The sequence below is a fragment of the Equus caballus genome, chromosome 23 (assembly GCF_041296265.1).
Source record: "Equus caballus isolate H_3958 breed thoroughbred chromosome 23, TB-T2T, whole genome shotgun sequence".
Classification (NCBI taxonomy): Eukaryota; Metazoa; Chordata; class Mammalia; order Perissodactyla; family Equidae; genus Equus; species Equus caballus.
Genome location: NC_091706.1, coordinates 11,840,401 through 11,864,497, shown reverse-complemented (window position 1 = coordinate 11,864,497; position 24,097 = coordinate 11,840,401). Strand labels below are relative to the sequence as shown.

Genomic DNA, 24,097 nt, shown 5'->3' with positions numbered 1-24,097 from the left:
CAAATTCATACTCTAAGGATTCTGACAGTTTACAAATTATGCTGTTATAAATTTGATTCTCTCTGGACCAATGAGCTGAAAGTTCTACCAAGTTTCTTTCTGAGTCATGTGAACTCATGATTCAACCAACCCGCCTCAGTTGTCAGACTTGAGTGCTGTGAAGATATTATCTGTCTTGGTCTCTGAGCATGTTTTTGTATAATAGGCCTTACTTTAAAATCTCTCAGTTGCTGCATTTCACTGAGATGCATTTTCCACCTTTTGAATTGCTATTAGTTGTACAGACCAATTTGTAGCCTTGATTTTTCCAATCTTTTTGACCCAGCTGCTAGCTAAACTTCAGATTTTTTTTGAGCTGTCATACTTGTTTCCTTTCTTTGGTTTACTCTGCCAGCGGCAGTGGAAGTGAAGCTTATTTTTACTGTAATTTTAGAGATGACTCTGGATCAGTCCCTATAAAAGTGTACCGTGGGGGTGCTAATGTTCAAAATTAAAGAACATTAATTTTCTTGAATTTTGAAATTAAAGTTAATTTTGAAATTTAAAAACATCATTGCAATTCTCCAGGTGGTTGTGCCTTTCCTGAGGTGGGAATGGGGAGTAGGGATGTTGCGATTGCATATAATTTGAAGACAGGCAGTACCTTTGTTTCATTACCCTGATTTATTTTGGGGACCATTTATAAAGTATTTTAAGCTTCATTTAGTGCTAAAGGAGTATGAGAGGTTTTTATGGTTATACAGAGGTGTTATGGGAAATGTACTGAGAGCTCAGGAAAGCCCAGAATGGAGCTGATGTATCTCGTGAGTCTCTCCTCTGCCTTCGCGCTAGCCTGGGGTGGGGGGTCCTGGGAGGTGTATGTATGTGCCTTGCAAGGAGGCTGAACACAGAAGGCTGGAGGGTCTACGCAGGAGAGAAGCACCAGCTTTACAGTTAGAAGTTAAAGGACTCTTCTTATATATGATAGGGATGTTATAAATTTTTGATGAATCAAAAGTTGCTTGGGAATATAGATTTTAATTTACTATTAAGGTGTCACCTTTTGTTTTCAGTTTCTTCTTCAGGTTATGTAACAAAGAACCCTAAACCTTTGCAGCTTCAAACAATAAACACTTATTGTGCCATACAGTTTCTATGGATCAGGAATCCAGAAACAACTTAGCTGAGACGTTCTGGTTCAGTGTCACTCAGAGATTGCTGTCATTTGAAGGCTTGACTGCAGCTGGCCAGTCAATGCTGGTTGTCAGTCAGGCTGTATTTTCTCTTCCTGTGGAGCTCCCTATTAAGCTGCTTGAGTGTCCTCATGACATGGCAGCTGGTTTCCAGAGTGAGTGATGTGGGAGAGGCAGGCAGAAGTCATAATAGGTTTTATTAACTAGCTTCAGAAGTCATGCTCCATCATTCCACAATAATAGTTACATAGGTTATTCAGTGGGAGCTACACAAGGGCATGAGTAGCATGAGGTGGGATCATTGAGGGACATCCTGCAGGCTGCCTCCCACAGCTCTGAATAAAAATCATGTTTGAGGTAGATTTTAATGAAAACGATAGCTTTTATATTCATATGGATGGGATGTGTAGGTTGACTCATGACTGGTTTTCAGTGTTTGTGTATATCTGTGTTTACTGTAACTGGCCTATAACATGTATTTATTAACTTCTATTTTAAAGCACACTTGTATCTTGGACCATGATTAGATTATCTGATGGTATTTATCATTCTTACAGAATAAAAGCTACCAACATGAGACAACAAAAATTAGGGTTGCTGTTGTCTTCATCATCTTTGTGAAACCCACTGAAATATTTAGCTACTTTAGAAGAGATGGGTTATTGGATTAGCTCCTCGTTTTGTGTCGAATCACCACTTACAATATTTTTCACAATTGCTGTTGCTTATGAAAAGAGAAAACCATTTTCTGCTACAGAACCACAATATAAATGAGAAAATATTGAGCTGAAATGGGAAAATAACATTATAAATATAGCTCAGGAAATGCAAGTCAGAAATCCAAAATAAGTTCAGCGTATGCTGAAAATGTTAGCATTTTCAATGTATTTAAAGATAATTATATTGCAAACATAATACAATTTTTACCATTGTTTCCCAGTTGAAAGGCTTAGGGATGCTTACTTTAAGTCACTAGAAGAGATGTGTGTTGTTTTGTTAGCATCAGAACTTATACAAATAATAAAATGAATAGTTTTCACTATTCATTACTTACTATTATTTACCCTAGGCAGGTTACCAAATAGCACTTTTTAGGTTATTATCTTTTAAGTTTTTTTAAGTGAGCAAACAAAGCACTCTTCTGCACTGATGTTGAGAGTAAAACAAGACATCTTTCTAAATGGAAATTTGTAGACATGTGTCAAGAGGCTTAATAATGTCCACACATTATAGGTAACGAGCAACCCTACTTCTAGAATTGTGTTATAAGGAGATAATTGGAGAGGAAGTTGAAGATATATATGTTCATGGCAGCAATAGTATTATTAAAAATATTGGAATAATAATCAGTAGGCAAATGACAAAATAAATGACACTGTGTTCTCATTATGTTAGCACACAGGCTAAACTGTTATAACTGAAAGACCAACCTCAACAGAGAAGTTTATTTCAATAAATTTCAGTATTTCAGAGGTACTAACCCTGTGGCTGTGCACCAGAAGATGATCAGGGAGCTAGGTCTCCACTCTCTTTCTCTGTTAATTTGAAGACTATACTCTTTACGTAGTTTCAGCCAACTCACCATCACCAAGACCTTGTGCCAGACTATGGAAATGGGGAAAAAGGAAAAAGAAGGCAAGCAGCTTTCCTTTAAGAAAATGACCTAGAAGTGAAATACCTTCTGCTCACATTCTAATGGCCAAAACTTAATCACAAGGTCACACTCAGGTAAAGTTAGGACGTCAAGGGCTATACCCTGAATTGTGAGAGTGAATGAAATATGAAAGTGGCCATATATAACCTTTAAATATTATCTTAAGTGAAAGAAGCCACTTTTAAAAGGCCACATACAATATGATTCCATTTGTATAAAGTGTCCATAATAAGCAAATCCATAGACACAGAAAGTGGATTAGTGGTTGTCAGGGGCTAGGGGAAGGAAGGACTGGGAAGTGACTGCTAACGGGGATGGAGTTTCTTTTTGGAGTGATGAAAATGTTCTAAAATTAGATAGTGGTAGTGGTTGCACAACTCTGTGAATGTACTAAAAATCACTGAATTATATACTTTAAAATGATGAATTTTATGGCATGAGAATTATATTTCAGTAAAACTGTTATTAAAGAGAAAAATGTTCCAGTGCAAAAAAGGACAACAAGGAAACTTTCCTTTCACAACCCTTGCAAGGACAGAGGGGAAATGCCCTACCCCAGGAATTTAAAACCAGAAGTCAGCCCTTACATGGGCTTCAGCCTGAATTCATGCCACCTGTGTCTGTAAAAATCTCCAGCTGAAGACTTTTTCTAAAGTGGTTCCAGTTCTACAGCAGCCCCCGGGTGTCTAAAATTCCAGGAAAACGAGCAGTTCACAGTCCAAATCACAAAAAATACAAAGGTATAGGGCACCATGAACAAAAATCAAGTCAATAAAACACAAGATAGCAGTAATGGCCCTGCAGAGATTTCAGGTGTGGGGTTTGTTAGACAAATATAGAATAACCGTGGTTGATATATTTTAAAAATAAAAGAGGATTTTGAAAATGCAAGCAAGGAGTAGCAGATTTTTTAAATAATTATCAAATTCTAGAAAAGAAATATATGATAAATTAAGTTTAAAATTTGGTTCTATAGATTTATCAGCAGATTTGACTTACAGTTAATGTACTGGAGGACAGATATGAGCATGTTATCCTGAACAAAGTCTAAAGAAACACAAAGACAAAGAATATGAGAGATCAGGATATAAGAGAGGTTAGGATAAGAAGTTTGATATACTTCAAATCAGAGCTCTATAAGGAGAAAATAGAGGGAATGGGGAAGAGGCAGTATTTGAAGATCTGATAACTGAAAATATTCTAGAATATTTGAATCCACAGCTTTAAGAAGCCCTAAGCGTCCCAAGCAGTATAAGTAAGACGATATCCACCCTAAACACATTGGTGTGAAACTGTGTAACAACAAAGAGAGGGAGAAAATCATAGAAGCAGTTTAAAAGGGTGGAAGAAGAAATCATCTTCAAGGCAAGAGCAATTAGACCTACAGCTTATTTCTCAACAGAATCCAGAAGAGAATTGAATTATATCCTCAATATGCTGAGAGAAAATACACATCAATTTATAATTCTATACCCAGTGAAAATATCTTTCAAGAATGAGAGTAAAATTCTGTCAGTTGCTCCAAAGTTCTCTGAATCTCACAATGCAACAGAAAAGGTACTTTGTTCAAGTAGTTGCAACAGAGAGCATACTCAAAGGAAGTCTCTCTCTGAAAATGAAGAGAGGATTTTACAGAGGAAAAGAGACAAAAGTGGCCAAGCGCCAGCTGCAGGGTTGGTGGGTGTTGGTCAGACAGGTGTTGCAATCTTGCAGAAGTGAGTTTTTCCCTTGCAGTTTGGCTGTTGCAGGCCATCACCTCCTTTTCTAGGAGTTGTTGGCTCGAAGGAGGAATTTAGAGGGAGTGGGTTAGTTTCTCAGTACCAGAGAACAAGGGAGTAGGTGTAAGTTCAGAGCAGAAAGTGTTTACGGTTCTCCACAGTCCCTCCTCTTGAACAAAGCACACAAGAGTCCCATACCTGCCAACCTGAATGGGCCCATTGAGACAAAAGGAAAGTTATTAGAATGGGGGTCGATTTTAGGGTTAAAGTTTCTCTTTGCTTCTGTTCTGAGATCATTTGTTTTGAAAGTATGTTGCTGCTTAGCTGAATGACCCTAAGAAATTACAGTAGTCCCCCCCTCATCCATGGTTTCAGTTACCTGTGATCAACTGTGGTCCAAAATGGTTTCAGTTACCTGCAATCAACTGTGATCCAAAAATGTTAAATGGAAAATTCTAGAAACAATTCATAAGTTTTAAAGCGTGTGCTGTTCTGAGTAACGTGATAAAATCTCACACCACCCTGCTCCATCCTGTCCAGGACATGAATCATCCCTTTGTCTAGCCTGTCCATTCTGTGTACACTACCTGCCTGATAGTCACTTAGTAGTTGTCTTGGTTATCAGAACAACTGTTGTGGTATCACAGTGCTTGTGTTCAAGTAACCCTTATTTTACTTCATAATGGTCCCAAAACGCAAGAGTGGTGATGCCGGCAATTCGGATATGCCAAAGAGAAGCCATAAAGTGCTTCCTCTAAGTGAAAAGGTGAAAGTTCTCAACTTAATAAGGAAAGAAAAAAAAATCATATGCTGAGGTTGCTAAGATCTACAGTAACTTCTATTACCAGTATATTGTTATAATTGTTCTATTTTATTATTAGTTATTGTTGTTAACCTCTTTCTGTGCCTAATTTATAAATTAAACTTTATCATAGGTATGCATGTACAGGAAGAAACAGTATATATAGGGTTCGGTACTATCCACGGTTTCAGGCATCCACTGGGGGTCTTGGAAGGGATCACCTGTGGCTAAGGGGGATACATTTAATGAGAGGGATTCCTACCAAGAGGCAGAGCAGGTGAATGAACAACCTTTGGAGGATTGTTCAGAGCCAAGACTGGGTTTCTGTCAGGAATATCCAGAAGCAGCAGCCCCAGCCCCCTCCACCCACGGCAGAGTCCATCCCAGAAGTCAGGACCAGCTAGTCCACGCAGAAGATAGTTTGGTTGGCTTCACATCAGAAAGGTTCTGAGGGGATGTACATGCAGCAGTCATCTCTAAGGACTGTACAGGAACCCCCAATGGGACGCTAAGACGGAGGCAAAGTTGTCTTGGCTATTTAGGTCCTTACAATTCCCTATGAATTTTAGAATTAGCTTGTCAATTACAAAAAGCCTACTGGGATTTTAATTGGGTTTGTGTTGACTCTACAGATCAATTTGGGAAAAACTGATATCTTTAGCAATAAACCCATCAACACGGTATATCTCTGCATTATTTAGTCTAATATTTCTCTGCAATGTTTTGTAGTTTTTAGTGTACAGATCTTGCACATCTTCTGTCAAATTTATTCCTAAATATTTTATATTTTTGTTGCTATTTGTTAATGGAATTTTTCTTAATTTCCCGCGGTTTGTTTTAGTATGTAGAAATACAATATATTTTCATATACTGATCTCAAAAAAGGCAACCTTGCTAAATTCACTTATTTTAGAAACTTTTTTTGTTGTTGATTCCTTTGGATTTTCTACATACATAACCGTGTTATTTGCCAACTGCAAAACTTTTAATAGACAATATAGTTGTATATCTTTATGACCCAAGGAAAGTGAAGGTTTTTTTTTAAACCAGTTAAAGAAAATGCAGACCATAAAGGAAATTATAAATATATATGACAAGTTAAATTTCATAATTTTGATTCATGAAAAGATAAAGAAGTTAAAAAAGAAGCCCCACACTGATAGAAGATATTTACAGTAAATCTACCTGGCAAAGGCTTAGTATCTAAATTGCGCTGCCAAGTAGGATAGCCACAAGCCACTGTGGCTTTGAGCACTTGAAATGTGGCTTGTCTCAATTGAGATGTACTGTAAATGTAAAATACACACCATATTTCAAAGACTTAGTACCAAAAAAAAAGAACGTACAATATCTTCTTAAGAATTTTTATATTGAAAACATGTTGAAATCAAAATATTTTCAGTTACATTGAAATACATGACTAAAATTGATTTCATTTGTTTCCTTTCACTTTTTTAATGTGGCTGCTAGAAAATTTTTAATTATATATGTCTCACATAAAAGCAGATACTCAAATGGCCAATAAATATATGAAAAAGGGGCTCACACTCTTAATCAAGAAAGTGCCAATTTAAACTATAATAGAGTACCATCTTTATCTACCAGATTAGCAGATATTTAAAAAAAAACAAACTGGCTAGGCTGCAGTGCACAGTCCTCTCCCGCCCACTGGTGCTGAGAATCTAAACTGGTACCGCTACTTAGGACACAGTTTGTGTTGTCTGTAAAGCTGACTGCACATACCTACCATCCAACACTTCCACTTCCCTATATTTAATAGAGGAACTCTTCTATACATGCACCAGGAGACATGTTAAAAATTTGTTCATAGCAGCATTATATGTAATTTTTAGAAGCTGGAAACGAATGGCTAAACTGGTATATTCATACAAGTATATACAAAGTATATACCTTTTTCAGCTGAAAATGAACTACAGCTAAGGCATCACTGTGAATGAATCCCAAAAGCACATTAAAGAATGAAGCAAGTCAGAAAAGAATATTCCATTATATTAAATTCAAAATCAGGCACAATCAAGCTACTGATTTTTTAGGAGTACGTGTATAAATAGTATCATAATAGAGAAAGACAAGGGCATAATTAACACAAAATTAACGATGGTGATTATCTGTGGGGCCAAGGGAGGGGATACAATCAGGAAGTGGCCCGCAGACAGCTTCTAAAGTCTGATAATGATGTCATTCTTAACCTGGTTGGTGAGTAAATCGGTGATTATCTTATTGTTCTTTAAAGTGTACATAAATATTTTCTAAAACTCTTTGTATGATAAATTTTAACAAATTAACACAGGCTGTAAGACAACTATAATATGAACCTAATTTTATTTGCACACACACAAAAACTAGATTGTTAAATATGTATGGGAAAATAACTCTAAGTACACCAAAATCTTTATTTCATGATGATGGGATCCATGTGGATAAGTGGTTGGAGTTTGGAAATTGAGGGTGCAGGGCAGCTTTGAGCGTTGAGCTACTTTCTAATAGAGTCAGCATTCTGCTAATTGTGCTTATCAAAGATATAAGCAGGATTATATCACTAGAGACCTAAACAGGCAAGTTCGAGTATTTTTAGGGAAGTTTTAGATGGTTCCTAATTCTTTTGCACATGTAGAGAGTCATGATTAGTCATTTCAATGTGCATAAATCTCCTAGAAGTGGAATACTTTTTGTATATATACAGCAGCAAGTATGTTTAATAGAGTATTATTTGGGGTCAGCCCCGTGGCCAAGTGGTTAAGTTCACGCGCTCCACTTCCCGCGGCCCAGGGTTTCACTGGTTCAGATTCTGGGCGCAGACATGGCACCACTCGTCAGGCCACGTTGAGGCGGCGTCCCACATGCCACACCTAGAAGGACCTACAACTAGAAATACACAACTATGTGCTGGGGGGATTTGGGGAGAAAAAAGCAGGAAAAAAAAATGAAGCTCGGCAGCACTTGTTAGCTCAGGTGCCAATCTTTACCAAAAAAAACAGAGTATTATTTTTATTACTATGTAATTGTTCTTAGGATACATTCTCATACTTGGGTCACATTTCTATGATGGAATTAACGGCATCACATGTATTATCTTAGTACCAGTAAAACTTGAACTGTGCATTTAGTAAATGATAATACCCCTCCTCCCTGGAAGGGTTCATGTCTAACAAATAGCAGTTTATCATCAATAAACGTGGTGTATTTGCCCTTTGGATTTTTAGATTATGAGGAATCATAAGCTGAGGCTCCTGAGTGTTTCCATTAACTTTGCATCATCATTTATTTATTTATTCACAGGCCACCTTCTCTTGTCTCTTGCTATTTATTCATTTTCACCCTAAAATGTATCATGTTTTGGGTTTTTTAAAAAAGATTTTACTTTTCCTTTTTCTCCCCAAAGCCTCCCAGTACATAGTTGTATATTTTTAGTTGTGGGTCCTTCTAGTTGTGGCATGTGGGATGCCCCCTCAGCATGGCTTGATGAGTGGTGCCATGACCGCGCCCAGGATCCAAACCAGCGAAACCCTGGGCTGCTGAAGCAGAGCACATGAACTTAACCACTCGGCCATGGGGCCAGCCCCTATCATAATGTTTTAAAAGACAGTGTTTACATTACTGAATAAAAATAAGTTTATTCATGATTGCATGAAGAGAAAACTTGTTTCAATAAGGACTAAAGAGAAAGCCAAGGAAGTATACCAAAATGTTACAAAAAGATTAACAAAAAGATTGTGACTGGGATAAATAAATAAAATGAGCTGAAGGAAAAAATAATGTCCTAGGAACCCAGACGATGTTATTTCCTTCTCCTTTAGGAAACAGATCATATCTACAAGGGAATGTTGTAATGTATAGAACTTTATAGAAGGAAAAATATTCCTTTTTGTCTTTGGGGCCCAGGCCTTCACAATACATGCATTTTTATTAATAGCAACAATAACTGCTGTTGTTTTTGTAATAATAATTTCATGCTAAGCATTCTTTTTTAATTTTTCAGCAAGACTAGCCCTGAGCTAACATCTGCCAATCCTCCTCTTTTTGCTGAGGAAGACTGGCCCTGAGCTAACATCCATGCCCATCTTCCTCTATTTTATATGTGGGACGCCTGCCACAGCATGGCTTGCCAACTGGTGCCATGTCCACACCCAGAATTCAAACCGGTGAACCCCAGGCCGCCAAAGTGGAACGTGCACACTTAACTGCTGCACCACTGGGCCGGCCCCCATGCTAAGCATTTTTAAATGAAGATAGTGAACCTCAGGTAGGTTAAATAACTAGCTTAAGGTCATTAGTGGAAGCTAGTAAGCAGTTAAGCCAGAATTCAAACCAAAGTCTGTTCCACTACAAAGCTTGTGCTGTTAACCTCTGTACAAACTGGCCATATACCCAACTCCATCTCCACTTCCTCTGTCGCTTTCAACCAGTTGAGTCACTTCTGATATATGGATCAGAGGCTTACCTTAACATCTAGGTTGATTACATTGTTTTACTACATTACAGGGCTCCAATTTTAATTTTTTTAAGGAAAAAAACATTTACAGAAAACTTAATTGTGACTATGATTTGATTCATATAAAAATGTTGAAGCTCTTATAGGCACTACACCAAGAACAAAGGCAAATGGGACAAAAAAAGAGCTCAAAGTAGGCCATTTGCTGAAATCTTAAATTTGATCAGCATTTTCTTCCAGGGAAAATAGTCTTTGTACCTGTTACAGGAGAGAGGATTTAGATAAAGTATTTAACCCCTTGAGCTATCTCCCACGCTCCACACAGGGTACAGAAACACAAAGAATGATTCACTCACCAAGGTTGAGCCCAGATTTAATATTCTGTGTCTGAAGTTTCCCCAACTCCTAAAATTTTCTGACTCTGAGTTTTCTCTCTTGTGGTTAGCGCAGCCAGACTGATCTAACAGTCCCTGAAGACCCATCTCTGAATTTTGTGTTCTGTATATGCTAGTGTCTGCTTAGAATGTGCATTTCAGACGCTTGGGGACCCCCCTTTTCCTTATGGGATAGAACTTTGAGACATACTATCAGCCCCAGGGACCCTTTTGGGAAAACTTCTACCCAAGATAAACACAAAATATTCTCAATAGGAGACTGCTCTTTACTTCATAATAAAAGTATAGCAAGCCTTTCTTAAGTTGTAGAATATGTGCTTTTCCTCTAAGACTCTCTATCTCCTAATACGTTGGCCTTATTTCTAGGCATAGTTTCATGATGGTGGTTACCGTAAACCCACAGTGTACAAGTCCATTTAGGATCCAAGAGAGAGCCCAGACCTTGAGTAGTTCCCAGTTCATATATTCACGAGACATCCATAATCTAAGATTGCCCATTGCTTATTCACTTGCTCAGAATATTCCTCATTACCAGGCTTTAGAGCTGCTCTCCTAGACAGCTCTACCAATACAGGCAAATGTGTCAAGTCCCCTCCTTCAGGCTATGTCAGGGTCCTACACAAGCCACCCATCCACTTTTGTCCATTGCTACAAGACCCTTTTCTCTCTTTCTAAAGAAAAAAAAAAACAGGTTTCCACTAATATCTCTTCTATAGTGCTTGTGTGTGTGTGTGTGTGTGTGTGTGTTGGGAAATATAAAAACTCCCATCTCACCTGCCAATAGATTTTGGCTGTGTATCTAACAATTTGAAGTGACACTTAGCTTGTAGTAAGTGATTGTTGAATGATAGGATAAATGAATATTTAAATTCATCTTCTCTAATGCTTATTCTTGTGCCTAGAATACAAGACATTTATTTGTTGAAATAATTAATCAAAGCAGTAATTACTTGGAGTTAAAATATATGTAAGTTTACCTACTGTAAACTTTCAAAATATATAAAAATTCATACAAAGAATAAAGGACTCATTACATTACTAATTCATTCTCTCCTTACATAAAATTGTTTTGGAAATAAACAAATTTCAAAATTGTGAGGCAATGTTTTATTGTTACATTGTCAAATGGTAAAAATGATTCATTTAACAAATATTTATTGGGCCCCAGCTGTGTGCCTGCCACTGCGCTGGCCTCTGAGACACAGGGTGATGGTAGTGAGTGAGGTGGAGGAGGTACTAGGTAAGGCTGGAGGAGGAGGCAGACCATGCAGGGGCCTCTCCTCCCCAGCTCCCCACCCATGTGAAGCCAGGGCTGTTTCTAGGAAGAGGAGTGCCATGGTAGGTGTGACATAATTTGCTTTGCTCAGTACCAGGAATAGAGTAGAAGGAAGGTTGGAGTAGATTTTAATGGACCTGTAAAGCTATACATTCACCCAAAGAGAAACCATCTTTGATTTGGAAGGACTGAGACACATCTTGTCTGTTTCATAGTTTTGTTTCATTGCTGATAACCAGTAAGGTGTTTCAGAAGTTTCTGTATAAATCAGGAGGTGAGAAAAAAGGCAGTTTGTAGTGAAAATGCTTAATTTGTGAAGCTATTACATTTTCACTTTAGCAGAAATTTGAGATAATGTGAAACTGCCTTACAGTTTATACTTTTATGATAATGACTTTCTATCTCCTCATTTATAAAATTCTAACATCAATTACTAATGGCACAATTTCTTTTTTAAGTAATCAGTAAGACATTCCATATGTATTTTCATCTTCTAAGCAACTTCAGAGGAAACATTTTTTCATGTTTAATTCCTTACTGAGGTGACTGTATCAAACTCATGATGTAGCTCTGTGTGTTAGAATATGTATTATTTAAAGACTGCTTAACACTGCCATCTTATTGCATCACAATGACTATTCTCTTTGTCATCCATTCATACTTTTGGCACCACTGCGCTCAAATGAATTATCTAGTTATCGAGATTGTTACATGATATTTTAACTTCCAGCTCATATAAGTATCCTTTCTTTTCTAATTATTGTTTTGTGCTTTGGGGCAAAATGGATACTGAATCAAAAGAGAATATAAAGACACAGAGGCCAAGATGCTGCTTGTTTTAATTCCTAATGCTCTTTGGGAAGCGTTTTATTCTACTCATTTTGGTTAGAATTTTACTGACTGACTTTACTACTGACTTTAAAGAACAATACTGACTTAGGGGAGATTTCAAGCAGAGTTTTCATCTCAGTGCTTTTTCCATTTAAATTCCATAAAAAGTAAGAAACCTCAAGAAAAGGAAGTTTTCATATACATATGAACTGCTAGGATGATTAGGTTGAAGGAGAAGGAAACAGAGAAGTCTGGGTTTCAATGTTACCGCTGCTACATAATCTTAGGAAAGTCGCTGTAATTTAAAAAGACTTGTCTCGTATGCAGAATGGGAATAACGATGCTATTGCTTTGGATTATTATGAGAATTAAATGTGTCAATGTGTATTAAGGTGTTTTGTGTATGGTAAAACTTTATACAAATATTAGTCAATTTCATCACATGAAGATTTACAGCTACTCAAGGACATTTCTGTTGGGAGCACAGCTTTCCTAAAGAAGCTGTAGAACTCACACTTGATGGAAGGCAGCTGTAGAATGGATTGAAAAGAATCCAAGAAACAAATTATACCATTGTTTGCATCAAGATAGCCTACAGCAATAAATCAGCCACATTCATTCCCATGCACCTGCAAATAAACATGAGTGACGGATACTGTGCAGGCACTCTTGCGGTGGAAAGAAAATTAAATCAGAGTTCTGGTGTGGCTTGAAATTCTTAAAGCTTGAGATGATACAGATGGATTTCACAATGCGTCTGGTAAGGAAATGTGTCTTTCCCATACTGCCACAGGCAGTAAGTTTTTAAATTAAGTAGAGATAAATTTCTCAGAATTTAAAAACTTTTGACAACAAATACACGTCTTCTCTAATGCTTACAATATATAGTGGAGAAATTTGTGTCAGATCTTAATGGGAATTTTACAAGTATTTTCATTGTTTTATTTTAAAAACATTTATTGAGCATTGGTTATCTGTAAGATGTGTTAAGAACTGGCCTCTGAAGCCTGGGGAGGGAAGAGGGAAGATAGAGGTGTTGTGTCCTCACTGGAGAAAGGTCCCCAAGTATTGCAGGGGAATAAAAGAAGTCAGGCAGCAGAGGGAACCCGTAAGTGTGGAAAAAGCTCAGGTATCTGATTTGGAACTTGAGAGGGATGGTATAACTTACCATCACGAGATCCCTGTCACAGCACAGTCACATGAGGGCCAATCATAACCCTGTTCCAAAGAAATAACTTTGGTCCCATTATAAATTATATTATTAACTTCATTTACTGTAGTGTTATTTTTATTTGAAAAAATTGTTTTTAATGATTAAAGTTATTAAATTAGTAAATTAGTAGTAACCAGCAAAATAGACTCTATTGAAGCCATTAAGCCTTTCCTTCATTCATTTATTTACTCAGTGATTTCACAAATGTATACATTGTGCCAGATATGGGGCATCATTTAGGATATCACAGCAAGTGGCTATCAACTGAAATACCAATGATGGAGCAGTGTGGCTGCAACACAACCCCCTTCAGCAACATCCATCTTATTTCTTATGGCGCTAGAGCCATAACACACAAATGAACTTATTATCCTGTGTTTGCTGCTATTATTTCAATTATACTGTTTCCCCACCTCTACTCCATTTGGTTCAGTCACTCATTTCACCCAGTACTTAACACAGCTCCTCATATGATTGGCTCATGATGGCAAGAAACAAAAGGAAAAGGGAAGGAGAGGAAGAGAGCCCAAAGTAGAAAGTGAAGAAATAAGGTTGGTTTTCTTGAGTGACAAAGCAGCGATTTTGAATATGATTCAAAAAGGAATTCCAGAAGATATGACCACTGTAGTACAGCATAGTTGGGATCAGGGTAGCCCCTCCCACAGTGACTACACGGGGAAAGTTACTTTAATTTTTTATACTGTATTTTCAGTGTTTGAAAAAATCTTGGTGCAGGAATGGAGCTGTATGGTGATTGTGATACACTTTTTTGAGAACCTGTGGGATTTTATAGTTTCAGAATCAGGATCGGTGCTCTAAGAACTTAGCTATTATTTTGTTAGAACTTTTCACATTGAGAGGAACAGAGACACCCTTGATTTTCTCTGTTAACAGAAGTTTCATGGTAAAGTTACACAGGAAAGTAAGGGGAAGAAAATAGGAAAGAAAGCAAAGTCTCAGCTTCCGCTCAGCGCTGCCTCATGGAGGTCAGGAATACTGTCCATCGGACTGGCAGCAGGCTGCTCTTGGCCTCCCTCTTCCGCACTTCCTCTGTCACTGTCAGTTACCTGACCCTTCTTACGACCTCTGCTTACTCTCTTCTCTCTCTCAGTCTTTCCACTTCTGTATGGCTCTATCCTCTTCAGATATTTCCTATTCTGACTTCTGAGAGAGAGAATATAAACTGTCAAGTCATTCTCTGGTATAAAGCATCCACTCTCTCTATACCATGGGTGTTGACGGCCTTGGTGTGAAACATAGTTGCAGCCAGGCAGGCAGTTTGTGGGGCAAAGCATTGCCACTTGCTCGTGGGGAATCCTGGAGCTGTGGGCAAAGGCAGGCCCTGTAGGACGGGAAGCAGTATAGTGACTATGGAGTATAAACATGGAAACCAGTGCTTTGAGGACTTTGGGGCAATATTAAGAAACAGCATGATGGAGAAGGTAATGCACTTCAAAGGCAAGATTTCCCTTCCTTTCAGTGCCAGTGGAAGCATGCGAATGGCTAATAAATTTAATGCCTACTTTACAAGGGGAAAAATTTTAGGGCGAAACAAAAAGAAATGGAAGAAGAGGCCCAAGATTAGTTGTTTGTGAGCCACTAAAGTTTCTCCCATCTTGTCAAAGTGATGTTATCACAACTATAAATTCAAAAGTAAAAATAATCATCTCAATAGATTTCCTTTTCCCTCCTATTTTCCATGTTTCCATTTTTCTCTTATCCGTACAACCTTATATCCTAGAGAATGTTTTATAGTTTGGTGTCTCCTGCACTGCCAACTTCCAGGCCTTTTCCATGTTTCCAGGTAATCTTCACGAAGTAGACCATGACCAAGCTTGCTGTAGGTGTGATGACAATGTAGGAAAAAGAATGATGAGGTGTTTTCTTATAAAGTAATACAGTGGAAAATTTTTCTTATTCGGAAATGGGGTGGAAGCTCCACTGCTAATGTGGACTCTCGCCAAGGCAGAGTTCAGGGCTCCTCTGACCTGGCAGATTCTTCACTCTACATTGACCACAGAACTTCAGGCACAAGTGTGGGAGGAACCGGAGAGGGAACCGAGGACCAAGTCCACTTACGTGTTGTTGATTGTGCATACATCTGTTGTACTATTTGCCAGTTTGGTACCAAAATGAAAGTAACCTAAGTTGAGTCTAAGACATTTTGACCGGTCTTCAAACCCAGACCAACCTTTGTGGTTTGGCCCAGCTTACTTTATAATTATTATTTTAGTGGCTGCTTTATTCTATTCATTTGTTGTACCTTAATTGACTTAACTACCCTGCATTGTAGTATATCTTTATTGTTTCTAATTATTTATCTATGTTAAGCTTGTGATAAATAAAACTAGAGTGGAAGTATTTCCCATTTAAATTATTTCTTAAGGATAAATTTTAGAAACAAGACTTTGGGTCATGAATGTTTAGGTATGACTATTCTTATGTAAAAATTGCCAGATTTCATTCCAAGAAGAAATTATACCAATTTAAATTCTTACCAGAATTAAAGACTATGCCAATATTACTGTATCTCCTATGGCTTTAAGTATTATTATTTTCATTTGCTTGCCCACTCATATTCTGTCCATCTATTTCCCACACTTAGGGTATATAACAAGCTAGCCAACATATTGGTAAGCGGTTTAGGTACAGCGATTTATATATAAATAAAACTTTATTAATTCATTTAAAAAAATAGTCTTTAGCTCCAAATTTCTAATGCTTTTGAAATTTACCCATATCTATGATTTAATTGTTTCAATAATTCTAAAGGTTTTCTTTTTACCAGAAAATAATGGTAATTAACAAAAGATAATAGATGACTTTTTTCCACCTTGTCTTCATGTGACAGTCCTCTGCAGGAAAACTGTAAAACATAAAAACAGGGGGAAAAAGGCTAGACAATAGAAAATCATCCAAGGCCAAGGTCTTCAGCATGGTCTGCACACTGCAAGCTAGGGAGCCATACTTTGCCAAAATTATTTAACAACAGACATGTTAGAGTTTAAATGCTATGTTGCCACCCTTGACATAAATTTAGTTCATGTTAGTTCATATAGGAATTATGCTAGTGAACAGAACTTAACGTGTGTGAGTAGTAAGGGGTCAAGTTTGTAACAGTAACTTTTCCTGGTTGCTTTGGATGGGATGCCCAAAAGTTGGAATTTCTCATGGCTTGAGTTGCTTGTACATTTCCATCATCCTAGTTCTGACTGCTTGGCAGTGTGTTCATTTCTCCTCAGAGAAGAATGAAGGTGTCCTTGCCTGGAGGGACACTCTATCCTTTTCTAGGTACCTCTCCACCACCACCCTCAGACTATAACTGTGTAATCAGATCGTAAATTTCTATAGATAGAGAATGATTCAAGTTAACCCTTAGGGGTATCCATTTTGTTTTGAGGTGATAGCTTAATGATCTTGTTCAAAGAAATGACAGTCCCACATCAGGAACTGAGATGAAGTGCTGCTTCGCTCACACTTCTCAGTCCTGAACTGGCAAGGAAAGCACAGGCAGTAAACCCGGTAGAAGATCAGCAGATGTGTCACACAAACCGTAGTAAACCTCCCTTCCCTTGTCCAGAATCCTAGATCTTTTATCAACTCTTTTGGGAAGAGGGCAAATTCTATAGGTTTGTCAATGATTAGGATTGAATAGATAAAATTTGAAGTTTTGTGTATTTTCTTGGTTGTATTTTCTCCCATCTCCCATCTATGAACATGAAGCAGTTAAATAATTTCCTCAAAGTGAATAAAGGAGCAATACAAAAAGCATGTGCTGTGTAGGAAGCAAGGAATAAATTCCTTGTGGTTAATTGTGGCAAGAGCAGTTGCATCACTTAGTTCCTGTGGTTATTTCTTGGTTTAAAACTCTTTAGCTATCTGATGGAGAAGTAACACAAAAAACAGGCAGAAATAGCTCTACATATGAACTGGTTTTAGGTGGGTGTTGAGTAGGCAAGGGAGAATTGTTTCACCTTCAAAGAGAGCTGTACATTTCTAGATATGTTATTAAAGGAAGCACTGTGGGTTCCGTGGCTGGAACAGGGAACCGATCATTTATCTGCTTTACCATCAGGTTGTCAGTCTAGTCATGCTGCTGGTAAAGATTAGATCTCTCACTCTGCCAAAATGAAACATATTTTGCCTGCCTGCATACGATTCTGTTGCTTTGTCCACTGCAGCATCCTCCGTGCAGCTCCCATTATTGTAGTCATTTTCTGTTTTTGCTCTAGGATGTGGGGAGAAGGTGCCCCATCAGAGAGCATGACTTTTTCTAATCCCAACCCACACACTGATGTCAAAGTATTTTCGTTCTTTCTCCCGAGCATTGTGTTCTTCTACCAGCAGTCACTAAGCCAGGAAAACAGGAGGGTATTTTGCAATAACATTTGGAATATACATTTTTATTTTTTTAGTTGGGATTTCTGGTGTTTATATTTTGAAGGTCAGGTGTGATGTCACTTTCTTAGTCCTGAAGCTGTCTACGTATTGCTGAGTGAGTAACTCTGCCAAGTCAGTGCCTGCAGTGCTGTCCTTAAAATCAGCACGAGGATGACAAGAAGTTACTTGGGCTTTTACGTATATAAATGTGCCTGGCCAGATGCTGAAAAGGTACATCAGAGCAAGCACAGAGCCTACCGGAAAATATGCTACTTTCCATGGTTTCAGCAAGAGATCATGCAAGGAACTTTGATAATAATGAATGAAAATAGTAAATAGAATTTTTCAGTGAATTTTAGTGATTTATTTGTAAACATTCCCCTCTCCAGGTTTTTTTCCTTTCCTCCCCCTCCCTCTCCCTACCCCCTTTCTTATTTTCCCATTTTAAGATCTTCATGACTCAAAAGGCTATTTGATTGGTGGGAAATGAAGGTGGAAAGTTATTGATCAGGAGATTTCTAATGCTGTTTCCTACTCACAGTTAAACAAATGCAAATGGCAAGCCTTCATTCATCATTTAATGACTATTTGTCTCTATAGAGAGTACTATTATGGGCTAGAGGTTGAGATTTTAAAAAGGGGGAGGATACAAAAATGACTGTTTCTTTTGGCAAACACAATAAATTGCTTTCTTTCTGCCAAGCAATTATCACTGTATTTAATCTTTGTAGGAAGTCTATTAGGGACTCTTATTTTACAGATTAGAAAACCAAGGTACAGGGGCCGGCCTGGTGGCACAGCAGTTAAGTGCGCACGTTCTGCTTCGGCGGCCCAGGGTTCACCGGTTCAGATCCCAGGTGTGGACATGGCACCGCTTGGCAAGCCACGCTGTGGTAGGCGTCCCATATATAAAGTGGAGGAAGATGGGCACGGATGTTAGCTCAGGGCCAGTCTTCCTCAGCAAAAAGAGGAGGATTGGCAACAGATGTTAGCTCAGGGCTAATCTTCCTCAAAAAAAAAAACAAAAAACACCAAGGTACAAAGAGGTTAAGTAACTTGCCCAAAGTTATGCAGCTGGTTAGTAGCAGAACCAACATACAAAATCCTGCAGTGCACTCTAGACACTATGCCCTCAACCCTTGTGCTCTGCTGCCTGGGATGAGTGCCCAGAGCAGTAGAAGAGGGAGTATATTCAAACAGGATAACACAGAGCACTATGTGATGATGATATAAATGAGGACAATGGAAAGCATTGAGAGGAGAGTGAGAATACTGCAGAAAGGCGAGTGGGTGGCATCTGTACTAGCCTTAAGGGCTCAGGTAGATTTTGATGGTGGAGATGAGGACTGAGAGTTTGCCTTCACTTGTAGGAAATGGCATGAATAGAAGATGCTGCGTCTGGAAAGCAGGTTCAGAAAAGAAGTAGTCTAGTCTGTTTGGAGAAAAGGATTTTGTATAGGAGTATAAGATAAGGTAGGCTGCACCCAAAGTTTGCAAGCCCCATTTCATAGTTGGGACAAGTGGGATGAAGGTTTTTCAGCCGTGAGGTGGCAAGAGCAATGCTCTAGAGCTCAACTTGGTGGGGTAGTAGTTTGAAGAAAGGAATGCTAAAAGAAGGAAAAATAATTATTACTCATTTTCTATTGCTGCATAACTTTTGCACCAAGGACTTCAGTTTCTTGCTAGCTGTCAACCAAAGGCTACCCTCAGCTCCTAAAGACTTCTCTCACTTCCTTCAATGAGCATCCCTACATTGGCATCACACAACAGGGCAGTTTGCTTTTTCAAAGCCAGCAAGGGAGTGAGAGACTTCAGCTGGAGAGCACTGTAATCTTACTTAATCACATGTCCTGTCACTTTTGCCACATTTTGTTGGTTAGAAGCAAGTCACAGGTCACTTCCACACTCAAAGGGAGAGGGTTAAACAAGAGCAGGAACATCAGGAAACACAGATTATAGAGGGGTGACACTATCGAGTCTGCCACAGAGACAGATGCAGTTGATGACACAAACACTCAAGAGTCTGAATTAGGATGCTATTAATGCAACTAAGAAGAGTCAGGTTCAAGAAAATATCTCCAGGAAATATGGTTTCTTACCCATACCTTGTGAAGTTCTTTGCATACATTATCTCATGTAAACCTCAAAATAGCTCTTTGAGATAGATGGCACAAAAATCCTTTTTGCATAAACAAGTGGGACTTCGTCAGACTAAAGAGCTTCTGCAAGGCAAAGGAAACAAGGAACAAAGTGAAAAGACCATCCACCAACTGGGAGAAAATATTTACAAATCATATATCCGACAAGGGGTTAATCTCCAAAATATATAAAGAACTCACACAACTCAACAACAAAAAATCAATCAACCTGATCAATAAATGAGCAGAGGAGCTAAACGGACATTTTTCCACAGAAAATATACAGATGGCCAGTAGACACATGAAAAGATGTTCAGCATCACTAATCATCAGGGAAATGTAAATTAAAACTACACTGAGATATCATCTTACACCCATTAGAATAGCTATAAACACCAAGACAAAAAAATAACAAATGTTGGAGAGGATGTGGAGAAAAGGGAACCATCATCCACTGCTGGTGGGAATGCAAACTGGTGCAGCCACTATGGAAAACAGTATGGAGATTTCTCTAAATATTAAAAATAGAACTACCATATGACCCAGCTATCCCACTACTGGTTATTTATCCAAAGAATTTGAGATCAACAATTCAAAGGGAGTTACACTGCAGCATTATTCACAATAGCCAAGAAGTGGAAGCAACCCACGTGCCCATCGACCGATGACTGGATAAAGAAGGTGTGGTATATATATACAATGGAATACTACTCAGCCAGAAAAAAGACAAAATCGTCCCATTCACAACAACATGGATAGACCTGGAGGGTATTATGTTAAGCAAAATAAGCTAGACAGAGAAAGACAAATACCGTATGATTTCACTCATATGTTGGAGAAACTCACGGACAAAGACAACAGTTTAGTGGTTATCACAGGGGAAGGGGGTTGGGAAATGGGTACAAGGGGTGAAGGGGCACATTTATATGGTGACTGACAAATAATAATGTACAACTGAAATTTCACAGTGTTATAAACTATTATGACCTCAATAAAAAAAAAAAATCCTTATTTCACACAGGTTTTGAAAAGTTAAGTGACTAGCTTCAAACCTGGGTGTCCCAACCTAGATTTGAACATGGGATGTCAGTTCCAGAGCTTATAGTCTTAGTCACTCTTCTTTACTTAGACTTAAAAGTATGGAGCATTGAAAGTGAGGTAGAGAGTTTGGAAGATGGCAGTGTAGGAGGACTCTGAACTCATTTCTTCCCATGGACACAACAAATCTACAACTACTTGTGGAACAGTTTCCTCTGAGAGAGATCTGGAAACTGGATAAAAATAACCCCCACAAGGGACAACACTGACAGGTGGAAGAGGCAGAAATACAACTCTGCTGAGGAAAAAACCACATCCTAGCCATGGTGCTTCATGGCCAGGAGCAATCTCAAAGGTACAGAGCTTTTCCCAGAGGAGCCAGGGATTTTATGCCACAATAGGCATCCCAGCCCTTGGATTCAGCACAACCAAGATGAGATCCCATAATACCTGGCTTTGCTGGCTTTGAAAACCAATAGGGAATACGCCCAGAAAAACCACAGAATTTCAGAGAAAGGAAAACCTGATCTTAAAGGGCCCACACACAGATTCAGCCGATCTGGAAACCAACACAAAAACACCAGAAAGAAAAGTGCATAGTTCACTAGTAAAACTGACTCACTTACTAAGGTTGGAGCACATCTCAGAGAGGCAGAAGGCAGCTGAGCCCACCCCCCCACCCCACCCCCGGGACTGAGACACTGGTAGCAACCATTACTGTGACCTAGTTCAGTTGTGTTGACACAGACATTGGCAGCTGCCATTGGATTTCCTCCTTTAGCCTGTTAGTGCAGGAATCTGTCCTACCCAATAGAGCACCCGTGGCAATCAAGCACAGCCAGGCAGCAGGCAGCCTGCCCCAGGGACTGGCCCTGCCCACAGCAAGCCCGCAGCAAACTTGTGGGTCCACGTTGACAAGGTGTGTGTGCAGGCCTGTGTTGGTGGGGCACATGGGCCCACGGCAGACTTGTGCTGCTGGCCATTGCAAACAGCCACATAGAGGATCTGCCCCACATTCCAACACCTGAAATGATTGTACACTGCCACACCTGGAGCCAGCTCTACCCATCTACACTCCTGAGAGAGCTGACAATGGCCGTGCACTACAGGGAGCCACACTGAAAGCCTATAGCAATTGTGAACCCCTGAGCCTAGCAACCAGCCACAGTGGGGGCCTGACTCACTTAACAGCAAAATAGCAGTGGTTGTATGCTATTCGACTTTACAGCCAGCCATGCCAGGGCTTGCCCCATGCAGTAAAGTCACTGCAGCAGCCACACCCAGCTGAGCCTTACAACCAGCCAGCTTGGGGGCCAGCCTAACCTACCCATGCGCCTGTAGCAGTAGCAACTCCACCACAACAGAAGGGCACACATAGCCCACACAAGGAAACATCTGGCACAGGTGATGAGAGAGGAGCACATTGCCAGGCCCCATAAAGCATCTCTTACATAAGGCCACATTTCCAAGATCAGGAGATGCAGCTGAGCTACTTAATACATACATATAACTACAGAGAAGTAGGCAAAATGAGGAGACAAAGAAATATGTTCCAAATAAGGGAATAGGACAAACCCTCAGAAAAAGAATTAAAGAAAACAGAAATAAACAATCTACCTCACAAAGAGTACAAACTAGTAGTCATAAGGATACTCCCTGATCTTGGGAGAAGAAGAGATGAACACAGAACTTTGACAAAGAATTGGAAAATATAAAAAAGAACCATTGAGAACAGAAGAATACAATAATGGAAATGAGAAATTCAGTAGAGAGAATCAATAGCAGAGTAGATGACACAGAAGAAGGATCCGTGATCTGGATGAAAGAGTAGAGAAAATCACCCAAGCTGAACAGACAAAAGAATTTAAAAGAATGAGGACAGTCTAAGGGACCTCTGGGACAACATCAAGCATACTAACATCCATATTATAGGTTTCACAGAAGGAGAAGAGAGACACAAGGGGCAGAGAACCCAGTTGAAGAAATAATAGTTGAAAACTTCCCTAACATAAGGAAGGAAATAGACATCCAGGTACAGGAAGTGCAAAGAGCACCACACAAGGTGAAGCCAAAGAGGTCCGCGCCAAGACGCATTATAATTAAAATGTCAGGAATTAAAGAGAGAATCCTAAAAGCTGCAAGAGAAAGGCAACAAGTTACGTACAAAGGAAACCCCATAAGGCTATCAGCTGACTTCTCAGCAGAAACCTTACAGGCTAGAAGGGAGTGGCATGATATAGTCAAAGTGCTGAAAGGAAAAAACCTACAGCCAAGAATACTTTACCTGTCAAGGTTATCATTCATATCATGGAAGGAGAAAGAAAGAGTTTTCCAGACAAGAAAAAACTACAGGAGTTTATCACCACTAAACTGGCCTTACAAGAAATGTCAAAGGGACTTATTTAAATGGAATAGAAAAGACCACAAATAGGAATAAGAAAGTTATCAAAGAAAAAAACTCACTGGTAAAGGCAAATATACAGTAAAGGTAGTGGATCAACCACCTATAAAGCTAGTATGAAGGTCAAAAGACAGAAGTACTAAAATTATCTAATTCCATGATAAGAAGATAGGGGATACACAAAAATAAAATAAGTTAAATATGATATAAAAAACATGAAATGTCAGGGGAGGATAAAAGTGTAGGGCTTTTAGTAAGAAGTCAAACTAAGAGACCATAAACAATATAGATTATTATTTACATAGATTATTTTATACGAACTTGGTGATAATCACAAACCAAAAACCTATAATAATACATACAAAATAAAGAGAAAGGAACCCAAACATAACACTAAAGAAGGCCATCAAATCATGAGAGAACAAGAGAAGAAGAAAGGAACAGAGAAGAACTACAAAAACATCCAGAAAAAAGTAACAAAATGGCAATAAGTACATACTTATCAATAGCTACTTTAAATGTCAATGGACTAAGTGCTCCAATAACAAGACTAAGGGTGGCTAAATCGATAAAAATAAGAAGACCCCTATACATGCTGCACTCAAGACACACACTTTGGATCTAAA

At 38.8% G+C, this 24,097-nt stretch overlaps 1 protein-coding gene and 1 long non-coding RNA gene across 11 annotated transcripts in view; one reads left to right on the top strand and one right to left on the bottom strand.

Moving 5' to 3' along the window:
- LOC138920481 (proton myo-inositol cotransporter-like) overlaps positions 1-24,097 on the top strand; it is a 165,277-nt gene that overhangs the window by 121,820 nt on the left and 19,360 nt on the right. The window lies entirely within an intron of this gene.
- Positions 13,284-24,097, bottom strand: part of LOC138920485 (uncharacterized) — a 25,099-nt gene continuing 14,285 nt past the window's right edge. The window contains exons 2-3 of the long non-coding RNA XR_011431721.1: positions 20,000-20,116; positions 13,284-16,380 (exon numbers count right to left, since the gene is read on the bottom strand). This is a non-coding gene — a long non-coding RNA (uncharacterized lncRNA). The remainder of the gene's footprint in view (positions 16,381-19,999; positions 20,117-24,097) is intronic.